The sequence below is a fragment of the Mesoplodon densirostris genome, chromosome 3, assembly GCF_025265405.1.
Source record: "Mesoplodon densirostris isolate mMesDen1 chromosome 3, mMesDen1 primary haplotype, whole genome shotgun sequence".
Lineage (NCBI taxonomy): Eukaryota > Metazoa > Chordata > Mammalia > Artiodactyla > Ziphiidae > Mesoplodon > Mesoplodon densirostris.
Genome location: NC_082663.1, coordinates 60,595,470 through 60,603,205, shown reverse-complemented (window position 1 = coordinate 60,603,205; position 7,736 = coordinate 60,595,470). Strand labels below are relative to the sequence as shown.

At 41.0% G+C, this 7,736-nt stretch overlaps 1 non-coding gene and 1 pseudogene across 1 annotated transcript; both read right to left on the bottom strand.

Moving 5' to 3' along the window:
* Positions 1-2,551: 2,551 nt before the first annotated feature.
* LOC132485254 (HIG1 domain family member 1A, mitochondrial-like) lies at positions 2,552-2,862 on the bottom strand (annotated as a pseudogene).
* Positions 2,863-7,246: 4,384 nt separating this feature from the next.
* On the bottom strand, positions 7,247-7,353 carry LOC132487339 (U6 spliceosomal RNA). The gene has a single exon (XR_009531621.1). It is a non-coding gene; the product is annotated as a U6 spliceosomal RNA (small nuclear RNA).
* Between the last annotated feature and the right edge of the window lie 383 nt (positions 7,354-7,736).

Sequence of the window (7,736 nt, the reverse complement as noted above, 5' to 3'; positions counted from 1 at the left end):
AAGGAGGAATATTCTCCAAGCATTCAGATATCCTGCATTTCACAGAGTAATATTTATATACTCATACAGTTGAGTTTTGGGTTTTTTTAGCATTTCCTTTTCCCTGCATTACTGGGTGTTTCTTTTTGTTTGTTTGCTTAATGGTTTTTCTTTTTAAGTTGAGAATTATGTTTTATTCGGCAGAAAGTTTTAGGACTTCAAGCCTGGGAGGCAACATCTCAAGGAACTCTGAGAGAACTGCTCCAAGGAGGCACAGGGGGAGCTAGGATGTATAGGAATTTTGCAACAAAGGAAAAGTAGTCTGAACGTCAAAAGATTATTGTTCATTAAAGAAAGCTGGATATCTCAAGTTAAGGAACTTAGCGCTTTTCTGGGCTCACTGAAATCACTCCTTTCATATGGTGTTCCTTTTTAGATTATGTATTTCTTCACCTGAAAGTCAAGTTCATTTATTAAATACCAACTTAAAACTCAATATCTTGAATTAGGATAGTCAAAAATAAAATAACTTTTCTTTACTTCCCTTTCCCCAAGCCATACATTACATCTACAAGAAGAAAATTCTAAATTCTGCAAGAGTAGGGATCTTTTTTTTTTTTTTTTTTGCGGTACGCGGGCCCCTCACTGCCGTGGCCTCTCCCGCTGCGGAGCACAGGCTCCGGACGCGCAGGCTCAGCGGCCACGGCCCACGGGCCCAGCTGCTCTGCGGCACATGGGATCCTCCCGGACCCGGGCACGAACCCGCATCCTCTGCATCGGCAGGCGGACTCTCAACCACTGCGCCACCAGGGAAGCCCAAGGGTAGGGATCTTTGATGATTTTTTTAGTGATATGGTCTGGGCACCTCCGAGAGTGTTTGGCACACTGCTGGCACTCAACACTCATGTGTTCTGTCAGCAAATGAATGCATTCAAGAGCTGTCAATCATTTACTTTGCCTTACACCAGTTGTTGTTAATTTAACCTGGGGTCGTATGCCCACGGTATTTTCTTTTCACCATCTAAATCCTTTTCAAGAATTGCTGTGTGTGTGTGTGTGTGTGTGTGTGTGTGTGTGTTCACTTTCTTTAATATCACTACATTACCATGTTATCACCATGGAATGTAAATTCAGGTTAGACAAGCGAATTTCACAAGTACAATAAAGCATTCTGTAACATACCAAAGTTTATATAAAGTCTGACCAATCCAGCCTTCTCATAAACCACTTCCATTATAGGTAATTTACTTAGTTTAACATTTATGATTCTTATAGAGATAATAAACACACTGCAGACATTTAAAAAGTGTTTTTGGGGGCTTCCCTGGTGGCGCAGTTGTTGAGAATCCGCCTGCCAGTGCAGGGGACGCGGGTTCGATCCCTGGTCCGGGAAGATCCCACATGCCGGAGCAACTAAGCCTGTGCACCACAACTACTGAGCCTGCGCTCTACAGCCCATGAGCCACAACTACTGAGCCCATGTGCCACAGCTACTGGAGGCTGCGCACCTAGAGCCTGTGCTCTGCATGCAACAAGAGAAGCCACCGCAATGAGAAGCCCATGCACCGCAATGAAGACCCAATGCAGCCAAAAATGAAAAAATAAAATAAATTTTAAAAAATAAATAAAAATTGTTTTTCATTTACCTTTGCATTAGCATGTAAAATACACATTTCTACTTCAAAATGACATTGACAAATTATTCTAGTATACCAGCAGCCAAATATAATTCTTCAATTTCAAAAGAGCTAAAAGGGGATCTACAATTGAGTTATTCTCACGTTTACAACTATGATTCTGAAATAAATATTACTTCTAAGCAGCTCTGTTATTAGCTTTTCAGGTTTGGTTTAAAACACACACACATACTTGCCAGGAGGTTTATAATGTCCATGTGCTGTTCTGAAAGGTTCCTCAAGCGCTAACCAGCCCTTAAAACAGTACTCATTCCACAAGGCAGTCAGAAAGAGTTAAATTAACTGGGGTAAATAGGATTCCTACATTACATCAAAAGTATATGATATTCTGCAGCAACTGGGAGCATTTCAGGATTGGCATGTTGTCCTCTTTAGAACTAATTTCATCAGAAGAGTTTAAGCAGGTGGACATTGTACCACTATCAAGTGCATTTAAAAGTGACATGTTTCGGGCTTCCCTGGTGGCGCAGTGGTTGGGAGTCTGCCTGCCGATGCAGGGGACGCGGGTTCATGCCCCAGTCCGGGAGGATCCCGCATGCCGCGGAGCGGCTGGGCTGGTGGGCCGTGGCCGCTGAGGCTGCGCGTCCGGAGCCTGTGCTCCGCAGCGGGAGAGGCCACGGCAGTGAGAGGCCCGCGTACCGCAAAAAAAAAAAAAAAAAAAAAATAGTGACATGTTTCTTTTGTGCTAATTTGACTCCCCTGAATGACCTAGCTAGTGAGCTAGTCACCAGTAACTTGGTCACCAGGCAAATCAAGCCTGCAAGAAAGGAAGCCAGTATTCAAATTACCATGTTATTGTCTGACCCAAACAATTTATTTTCAACATAAACATATAACCTCAATATGAGATGTCTAACTAAAGCAAGCACCACTAACAAGACCAAGACAGCATCTCCTCTTCTAAGGTTTAGGTTTTACCCAGAATTCTTGATACATGGAATAGCCCATACCAAGAATAATTGTTCCCACAACAAAGCCTTGGGCTGCCATGTGCATGTGGATCAGGTGAACAGACATTTTAGTATTTCCCCTGCTCTTCAATTTAAATATATAATCCATACGCAATGATTGCTGCAAAATGTGCCATTCCAAGGGGGACAAATGGTGCCTCTCTAGGTTTTCTAATAAGTTTACATCCCTGATCTTCATCATATGAAGAAGAAGAAACATCTGTATCGCTTGGCATAGTGATTGAAGACTCTTCAGACAACTACAAGACGTCTCAGGCTCCAACCGGCTTCTGGCCCACCTCCTGTACCTGCCATCCATCAGGCTTCTCCTGGTCCCGCCCACCAAGAATTGGCTTTAACGTTTGCATTCATTTGGAGCTCACTTTTGAAAAATTTTAAATTTGAAAACAAATGATAACACAGCTATTTATACTCAGTTTTGTGAGGTGAATTGTTTTCGATGTTCCACTTCTTTTTTCTTACTCTGACTTTTCCAGTCTTGAGTTCTTGATTTTGAGTATTACTCTGGCAGTTGGAATTTGTTTTTGAGTAATGTTTTCAGTAAGGATTCATAATATGTGGACTGAAATAAAAATACACAACATGAGAGCTATGAGTTTCAGTTTTATTTGGGGGCTTACTAAGGACTATAGCCTGGGAGAGAGCCTCTCAGCTCTGAGGAACTGCTCTGAAGATGTAGGTCAGTATATAGGTGATTTGGGCAAAGGGGTACATGCACTCAAGCACACATCTTGGTAGAATGCTACTAGTCACAAGGAACAGACATCTCAGTTAATGATTTTAGTGCTTTTCTAAGTATGGAGGATGCAAGAATCCAGGTTCATAAAAAATTTCTCGGGCTTCCCTTGTGGTGCAGTGGTTGAGAGTCCGCCTGCTGATGCAGGGGACACGGGTTTGTGACCCGGTCCGGGAAGATCCCACATGCCGCGGAGCGGCTGGGCCCGTGAGCCATGGCCGCTGAACCTGCACGTCCAGAGCTTGTGCTCCGCAATGGGAGAGGCCACAAGAGTGAGAGGCCCGCGTACCGCAAAAAAAAAAAAAAAAAAAAAAAAAATTTCTCCTGAAATATTTCTAACTAAGGGCCTGTTTTGCCTGTTTCCCCAGAGCACAGAGTACCTCATCCTGATCTTCACCTTGAATTCCTTTCAGGGTGTATTGTAGGTCAGCAACTGTAGTGGCTAGTGACTTGATTCTTGTAGAACTGGTTGGTGGGCAACATTCTTTATTTCACAATTAGTAGGTTTAAAAATCTCTGACATATTTAAGATTTCCTGGTTTTCAAATTATTTTGCTTCCATAATCTCAAAAAGAATTTTGTAAAACAGTGTCCCTGTCACACATTTTTAAATTGACATATGAAAGTTTATATCGTAAGTTTAAATAGCTACAAAAGATGTATTTTCCAACATGGTATATACTGAGTTTTTAAAATAAAACTATCCCTTTACAGTTTTTAAAGTAGCCAATGGAATCTGAATATCATAGCAAAATGATATCCACCATTATCCATTATAAGCACTGAGAAAGCTTATTCACACAAATGTGTTTAAAATGGTGAAGAGATTTTTTTTTAGAGCAATATTACTCAACTCTATGAACTCCTGAGTTTTATGCCAAAATGTATACAGTAAGCTATCATTGATAGTTGTTGGAAATCATATCCATCTATTTTTTTTTTTTTTTTTTTTTTTTGTAGTACGCAGGCCTCTCACTGCTGTGGCCTCTCCCGTTGCGGAGCACAGGCCCTGGACGCACAGGCTCAGCAGCCATGGTTCACGGGCCCAGCTGCTCCGCGGCATGTGGGATCCTCCCGGACGGGGGCACGAACCCGCTTCCCTTGCATCGGCAGGCGGACTCTCAACCACTGCGCCACCAAGGAAGCCCCATCTATTTTGATGAAAGTAAAAAACGAGAAACCACTGGACTGGCAAAAGGACTTTTTTTTTTTTTTTTTTTGCGGTACGCGGGCCTCTCACTGTTGTGGCCTCTCCTGTTGCGGAGCACAGGCTCCAGACGCGCAGGCCCAGCGGCCATGGCTCACGGGCCCAGCCGCTCCGCGGCATGTGGGATCCTCCGGGACCGGGGCACACACCCGTGTCCCCTGCATCAGCAGGCGGACTCTCAACCACTGCGCCACCAGGGGAGCCTGACAAAAGGATTTTTAAATCTGGTCTTGGACTCATTTTTTTTTTTCAGAACTGACACAAGGGACTTCCCTGGGGGTCCAGTGGTTAAGAGTCTGCCTTCCAATGCAGGGGACTCAGGTTCTGTACCTGGTCAGGGAACTAAGATCCTACATGCCGTGGGGCAACTAAGCCCACGCACACAACTAGAGAGCCCGCATGCCACAATTTCTGAGACTGCATGCTCTGGAGCCCATGCGCCACAACTAGAGAGCCCGCGTGCCACAACTACTGAGCCCACGGGCTCTGGAGCCCACCTGCCACAACTAGAGAGAAGCCCACGTGCCTCAACGAAAGATCCTGCGTGCTGCAACGAGGATCCCTCATGCTGCAACTAAGACCCTATACAGCCAAATAAATTAAAAAAAAAAACAACTGACACAAATATTTCAAACTGCCATTTTGTTTTCTAGCCCAATAACACCCATGTCTCCCAGGTGAAGAACCATAGAACAATTCTCTGTTTTTTATGAAGTAAGAGAAGTGAGATTTTGAAAAAGGAGGAGGGAAAGGAGACCCTGACACTCTCATGGGCACATTCTCAGGCAGATGCATTGTAGCAAAGGGTTAATGGAAACGTTTCCATCAAACTACCTGTGCCCAAGTAGCACTTGGAAGTCTTCTCACACTAGGTCTAGAAGCTGGTGAACCCTAAGAGCATTTTTCAAATATATTAGTGGTATATTTGATGACATATATTGGTGGTATATTTAAAGAATATCTTAATTTTTATAGTTTCATACTTATTCCTATGGTTATCTTCTAGTCATAGTCAGCAATCCTGGTTTTTGTTTCCTATCAAATGTTTCCTTTTTAAATAGCAATTTTTCTTTTTAAAATAATGTATATAAAGATAAATCAATTAAAATTTAAATAGTGGTTCAGATGGTACATTCATATGATAAAATTGTTAAGGTAGTATGATATTTTGATGTAATAAGAAATATTAATATATATTTTGGTCTTTGTCCCTGGCTCCTGGCCAGAGCTCCTAAAGCCTTTGTAATTTCCTATGTGATAAACGTGCTAGGAGCATCTTTTGTTCTAATATTTGGTCTTTGACTCTGGTCCCTGATACAGAGCTCCTAAATCCCTTGCAATTTCCTGGGTGATAGGAGTGTCTTTTGTTCTAATAAGGCAACTCTTGCTGGGTTCCTGGCTAGCTTCAGGATGGGAACTGGGCACCAGTGAGACCAAGCATGTTAGCTGTGTCTAACAAAGACTCAGGAATAATCCACCTACAACAAAACCAAAGGGTTTAAAAATCAAAGGACTTTTTAAACTGCATCTCATTTTGGAAGTAAAGAAAGACAAACGATGTCAGGCACACGGGAACCTAAGCATAAACCTAGGAAAATGCTGTGAAAAAAGGAAAATATTTGCATTTTCTCCTCAACATTGAAAGAGGAAAGAAATACAGAAAGAGGAAAATACAGGAGTAAATAAGGTAAAAATGTGAGAAGTCCACACAGTGCAGGGCTTATTGTCTTTTTCATGAGGGCATTGATCTGGAAATAGTTTCTCACATTGATTCAGACATGTATTGATGAATATAAAGCAAAAATCTGTGAATGAGGTAATAATACAATCTGAGTAATTCAATAAGTTATTCAGACTTATTATTCAGTTCCAATTCCAGAAATCCATGGATGTTAAAGTTAATTAATGTAGATAAAAGCTTTTTTTGAAAAAAATATAGACTACTATAAAAAGATTACGTTTTAAATTGAAAAATGATTATTTTTTTATATAAAGATTTTAAAAAATTGGAATGTTTCCTGGTTTGTATCTGAGACATATCATTCTTATGATGTATATGAGGAGAGTTAATCAAAATGAAGATTTTTTACTAATACGAACTCTTGTTTTCATATTTGCAGCAAAAGTGTGTTGTAAGTAATCGCTCATTGCTATCATGTTATTATTACTAGGTGTTTTGATGCATTTAAATGAAAACAATGAGAGCTGAAATATAGAAGAATGTAGGCCAGAGTAAGAGGAGATAAATGGGTAGTCAGTGAAAGGACATAAGGAAGAGCGTTAGGACACAGAGTTGATGGAGGTTTTCCAGTTCTAAGAGGTCTCAGTCCCAGTGCCCAGCGCTGTGGAAAGGTGAGTGAACAAGCCAGCCTGTGGGAACAGCAGCAGCTGGAGAGCACCTGATCCCTCCAAGGAGAGGACAGAATATTCAACCTCAGCTCATTTTCTGGGCTCAGTGTTTCTAGGTCCTCAGGGGTTTTCTTCCCAAAAGAAGATGGAAATCTGGATTTTTATGTGAACTCAACTATTTTTCATATCATGACCCAAACAAAATATACTCTGTAACAGACTCAGGCATCCAGTTGTTGTTTTTTTAATTAATTAATTAATTTAGTTAGTTGTTTGTTTCATCTTTATTGGAGTATAATTGCTTTACAAAAATATAGAATGCTTCACGAATTTGCGTGTCATCCTTGCACAGGGGCCATGCTAATCTTCTCTGTATCATTCCAATTTTAGTATATGGGCTGCTGAAGAGAGCACAGGCATCCAGTTTTGGGGGGAGTTTAAATCATAAGAAATCAGGCTTTTGCCGTAAATAACAGGAATCAGCAAACTACAGCCCAGAGGAATCCCAGGACACAGCCACACCCACTTGTTTGCATCTTGCTGCTTTTAGCCTACAATGGAGCTTTGAATATTTACTATCTTGCCCTTTACAGAAAAAGTTTGCCAGCCGTGGTAATATTTTGATCTTTAGCAGATCTGAATCTGTTGTGTTGAATTACGTTCTAAGAAGATTCTACTAGATTTTAATGTCAAATTATTTTAAGTAAAAAAAAAATTTTCCCCAGAATATTTTAGACCATTTAAAATAATTATTGTAATTATTGTACATTAGAAATTTAACTCAATAGAATCTGATA